This window comes from Anopheles aquasalis, chromosome 3, assembly GCF_943734665.1.
Source record: "Anopheles aquasalis chromosome 3, idAnoAquaMG_Q_19, whole genome shotgun sequence".
Classification (NCBI taxonomy): Eukaryota; Metazoa; Arthropoda; class Insecta; order Diptera; family Culicidae; genus Anopheles; species Anopheles aquasalis.
Window position 1 is genome coordinate 52,813,549 of NC_064878.1, and position 5,862 is coordinate 52,819,410.

Sequence of the window (5,862 nt, forward strand, 5' to 3'; positions counted from 1 at the left end):
TTGCATTTGCATGACAACTGATCGCAGATCGTAGACGGCGGCGTCTATGGTTTTGGCTTAGTGACGGGTTATTTCCTTTAATAAAAATTACGAAAAAAAAACACTTATTCAATAACTTGAAGAGAACCGAAAAAGGCCACCACGAAAGGATTGGCATTCCAGTGTGCAAAAGATAGAACACTCCCGCCAGTAATACTCTTTATCACTTCATTTTCATGCTAACCCCCGAAAGAAGAAAAGCTACTTAATAGTCACTGCCCCATGCTGTAAAAGGAAGCCATTTTCCTCTTCCTCATCGCCCTTTTAAACCCAGGTCAGTGCCAAGGCGCACATTCCTACTTCCCTAAGCAGGCCAGCTCCACAAATCCGACATTTTATGGCCAGCAATCGTGGCCGACCTCTTGCCGTAAATCCGTTTCTGTGTTCGTCTCGCAGAAGCAGCAGCAGCAGCACCAGGCGTCTGGCTAGCTCTTCAATGGTTCCTTCTTTGTCTCCAAAACCTAGGCCCCCTTCCTCTCTGGCCACCGCCTTCGGGGTCTGGTCATGTAATTACAATGGAATCGTAATACACTTCACCGCTTCGCATGTTGTTTATTGCACCGGAACGCAATCGCCGGCATCGTGCGATCTGCTCGGCGTTGTTGGATGAATGTTTAATTAGACAGCCGGATTAATTAGACCCCCTGGACACGAGAGACCAAAGGAAGAGAGGGTCTGTGTGTCTGTCCACCGGTCTCGCAGGAAATGAGGGTCAAGGCAAATAGACGTAGCGGGCGAACACGAATCGTATCGCGCTAGTCGATCCAAACCAGGGGAAGAAGGGCTTCAGCTCGAGTTCAAAGGAATTTCGCAAGAATTTCGGTAACTCTTTCGTCCAATCTCTCCATTCTTGTCCTTTATCATCCGGTTGACAGTGTGCGGGATTTGTTTGGAAATTAATTAAATTTGTTTTACAGCAAACCCAACAAATGATAGATAAATCAATTCCCCTGAATTAACATAAGATATGCAGAATGGAGGTGCCTTACCACGACGCCATTACAACAGCACTAACCGGTGTGCCAATCCAAGTGAAAGCAAATCTTCACTCCGTTGCACCGCTCTGCACTATTGCACTTCCTGGCACTTCAACAGCGCTCACCTCGTGTGCCACGTTACGGACTATTGACTTCAATTTGATGACATTCGTTCGTTATCGGTCGATTACCACCACCGCGCGTATCTCATGTTGAACAGCACCACCATCGCTCACGCCATCACTATTCCCTCGTTGTTCTCGGTCTCTTTCACTCTCGGTTTATCGTTTACCTGTTCCTACACTCACGCTACTGCTACTGCTGCCGCTGCTGCTCGTGTTCATCGACTCGTGATTCTTATTTTATCTGATTTTTCAACTCCAGCTCTCCACTGGAGTCCTGTCTGTCTCGTTTGCTCACGCTCACAACGCCAATCCTATCGTTGTAGCTGCACACAGACACAGACACGTGTCTTACGGTGGTGACCGATGGTCTGCAAGGTACGGAAAGGAACGGAAAACAGGCATTGGATGGTATGGCGCGGAATACACCGTACTCGAGCACGTGAATCGTAGAGCGTTGAGTGTGTTTGTGAATGTGCGCACAAGCATAGATAGCGTAGATCACCGTCCGTCCGTCCGCACACAACTCACAAACACACCTTCAAACCCAACAGCACCTCAAAACCGAAACCTCAGCATCAATGAGTGCAGCGCGGCGCGTGCATGCAGCTCTGCACTGCACAACGACCCTGCAGCTCACGAGACTCGCTCATCGTTCGCTCGGTAAGACTGCCTGATTTAAATCGCCAAAGACAAAGCTCCCTCCCTGAGACTGAGTGCTCGCTCAACGCAAACCGTGCGAGCAAATCTTGCTCCCGTTAGGCCGGATGCACCGGATGCACATGCACCAAGGTGATGGCGATGTCTGCGATTCACGCATACACACAGAGATACATTTTGATGGCACAGCACCACAACCACCACCACCACCAGCGAGGCACGTGCGGGTGTTTAAAAATCCCTGACACCGTTCAAGGGCTGGCGATGGAGGCGCCCAGTGATGGAGGCGCACGGTTTTCGGGTTTTCGGAAAAATATCGCCATTTTCTGTACGAAGACCGGACAATTTCTGCAGGAGTGTCTTCTATTTTCAAGCTCTTACCTCGTCGAAGCCATCGGCATACTGTCCAGTGCAATTGCAAAGAGCTGTCAACATATTGTGGAAATTAATTTCACCGAAGGAAAACCGCAATTAATTTCTCTTCCAGCCTCACACACAAACGATAACGTTCTCAAGGAAATCATTAACACTCGCCCTTCACCAAGGGTAAAAACCGTTCTCTACATCTCTGCACTTCGCACTAATCGCTAATCGAATCGGAAGATCCGTGCGATAACACACGTCCTGCAGTGCCACGAGCAGCGTCGCTTATCGATTCAACCTCCATTTTCACAACCGCACGGAAAAGCCGGAAACCGGGTGGCACAAATGCGTTCGGTGGTGTGAAAGGGGTAGTTTGGAGTGAGTTTGGGAGCTTTGATAACGTTCAACGTTGCATCACGCCGTGTGCCGAACGTCGATGCAACGTCTCACGAGACTGGTGGTCCGCTGCACTTCAAGGTGCAAGAGAGCGCGATAGAGAGAGCGTTATCGTGTAAAAGAGAACGTGAGAGAGAGATAAGCTATCGGAGGAAATCAGGAAGCTTTTTCGTGGTGTTTTTTTCCTAACTTTTCACCTTACAAAACACGCACGGCGATAGCAACATCAAACTGACACTGCAACTATCCTTAATCACACACTAAACACACCACGGATGCAAGCACTGTTTTACACTAAAATAAAATCCATTTTCTGCACCACCCAATGCACCCGGCAAACAGTGCAGTGCAGTGCAGTGCAGTGCCGTACGATGAATGTACACGTTAATTCGAGCACCGGATTCACGTGCCACCGGCCGTGCAGGAGTCCTTTGGTAAATCGCAGACGCGCAATGAGTGCGCTTTTCAGATTTACCTCGTTCACCGTGCGCGCGCGCTCACTCGCCTGTTCACTTGACGGCAGAGTGTTCCGGAGTTCCAGTTGCGTTTTTGGGTTGTCTTTTTTTTTTTTGGTCAAAATCAGAAACACCACCATCACGATGCTGCTACTGCTTCGTACGCATAGCATATCTCGTGCGCCAACATCATCATCACTACGCGCGAGAGAGAGAGAGAGATGCGAGTCTCTCACCATCGCCGGTGCCGGTTGTGAGTGATCCCATCTCGTACACTCGCGCGCCTACTATGAACGAGTGAGCTTTCACCATCTCGCAAGCAGAGCCGAGCATAAAAGCGCATGCTTTGCTCGCATCCCTTCCTCCTTCCTCACATTCCCGTCTGTCCGCGGGGCTGTACTCAAATCCACCCATCAATGGGAGGGAATGGTGTTCGTTCGTTTCGATGATGATGATGAGGATGGCGCCGGCCCTGATGGGCGGGTTGTGGGTTGCAAGGTGTCAAGTTTACCATGCCATGGTCCACACCAACAACGCAACTTTGTCGTGAACGGCTGCGGCGGCGCCGCGTGAGTGTCACCGCCAACCGAAAACACGTTGCGCCTACACGCAGGCAATCCGCCTCTCGCTTGCTCTTTCGCTCTTTTCTGACGGTGGCTTTAGAGTACTTTAATGAAACGGCGTAGTGTAGACGTACACGCTCGATCGGTGTATCGTACTACAACTCTGAATTCCACTACACTCTCCACCTACATCCCTTTCTGTAAGTCTCGTCTGATGGAGGCTGTACGCTGTAGCCATCATCATCGGTAAGCCCGCAGATCAATGGGGATAGCTTTAGCTTATACGAGATTTTGGAGTGAATTATTAAATGAGGATTTCCAATTTACCTTCTGATAGTTTAGTCTGACAGTATTTTGAATCTAGATACCATTGATTGTCACAACTCACGCAATGCAGTGACATTCACGAACTACACAAGATGCTTAATGATGCCCCAGCAACAGAAGCTTCTTGGAACACAAAATGACCTCAAATGAACCGTCTGATGTACCTGCCCTTGCGACTGCAGTGCCCCATCACGGAGGATCCCACAGAACTGTCCCTAGTGCGGCGAGAAGAATCAAATTTCCACCGCACTCCAGCACACGATGATTGAGTTTTCCACGGTAAAAAGTAATTTCTTTCCATGTGCCTTGAAGCCGCCTCCTTCCTCCTAGCACACCTGGCCTCTGGGCAAGGAACATCAACCACGTCAACAGATTGCAATCGGAGCACACACAAAAAAACGACCAGCAAATTGCGAACAAGAGACACAATAGACACACTGGCAGACGCTGCTGACGAGCTGTTGCGATAGCTGCAGCGAGTGACGCGAGGAGCGAAAACACAAAAGAAAATCATCGCTTTTCTCGTGACATTCCGGCGCTTCCTTTGAGGGTTTGCAGCATCATCGTGCAGTGTGTCTCTCTCTCACTCTCTCTCTCTCTTGTCACCTGCATTGCAATTGCAATCGGTGCCCGTTGGAAGCACTCGAGGGTACCGCAATCGAAGGGAAATTGATGAACAGATGGAAGCCATTCCATCGCTTCCTGGGAAACCATTTTGCATCGTTCGTCTTTAGCCTTCTGGCATCACATAAATTTTACATGAAATTATTTCTTTATTCTCTTCTTTCTTCCACCACTACTCACTTCTTATCGCATAACTTCCCGTTTTGTCGCGTGATCGTCGCGCACAATAAATACATTACTCTGTTCCGCTCCGCGCACTCCGCGCTAGCGGCTGGCCAGTTCACGGATGATGCCGTGTTACCAGTTGGCCCACACTGCCCTGCGGTACATCGTACGAGCTGGAACTGCGAGCGTACGAAGGTTGTGCGGCCCAACGTCGGTACGATTCGTGCCTTCGCTCATCCAACAGCCCATGCTGGACGGCTTCATCAAACGCTTGCTGCTCCAGGGGATCGTTTAGGTAGTAGCTGAGTGCGGGAACTACCTGCAACTCGGCGAACGCAGGAGTTCGGCCCTCCAACCGATAGCCAGTGCTGCTGGGGAGCCGGGGAGCTACATCAATTCGACGCAGTATCTGTCGCTGATCGGATGCTGCTTGGAACGAGACGTCGTCTTGAGGGGAAGTGAACGGTGCCACTCCAGAGGACAGTGATTGCGGGCGTGTTTCAGGCAGAACGGTCACTTTCTGGATGCCTACAACCTTCTGAACTGGGGTGAATCGATGCTGTGCGCTTGGTAAAGTGAAGAGATTGTCGCTGACCAGTTGCTGTCGGTATTGGGGCTGTTGCTGAGGTGCCAATGTCCGGAGGAATGTCGAAGGCGGTAGTACACCGGTCGGTGGCAGTATTGGTCGAGCAGGTCGTGGCGTTATGGCCAACTCCGGTCCTCCGGAGAACGTTTGCTGTGTGACAGGTTTGAGTTTCAGTGTCGGTGGCTGACGAGCGGCCGTCGCAGACTCTCGGCCATCCCAATACTTGACGAGACCGGCCGGAACGATTTGTAGCTCGCTAACCTTGGCTCCGTTGGTTGGTCGTTGGTTCTGGAAGAGGGATAAAAAAAGGGTATTATTTTGTGAATTATGTTTTTATTTTATAAAAATCCTCTAAAGAGAAATACGTGACGTCATCGACTTGCCAACACGCACTATCTAAGGTCGGTAAACGGATGTCGCTGACCGGATGCCATTCCAAATGACATCATCCAGGCGTCAACGAAACGGGTTTCGGTAGTTTAGCCGAGAGCGATATTTCAATCATTCACCCTCAGCCCCGGACCATCCTAGTAAGCCACTAGTCTGTAGTCCAGAACGGTTGCCGCCTGCTGATGGCATTTGTGT

General features: G+C 50.2%; 1 protein-coding gene across 1 annotated transcript in view; it reads right to left on the minus strand.

Moving 5' to 3' along the window:
• LOC126577120 (Down syndrome cell adhesion molecule-like protein Dscam2) overlaps nt 1–2,877 on the minus strand; it is an 80,392-nt gene extending 77,515 nt beyond the window's left edge. The window contains exon 1 of the mRNA XM_050238539.1: nt 2,755–2,877. The gene's annotated coding sequence lies outside the window, so the exon portion shown is untranslated. The remainder of the gene's footprint in view (nt 1–2,754) is intronic.
• Between the last annotated feature and the right edge of the window lie 2,985 nt (nt 2,878–5,862).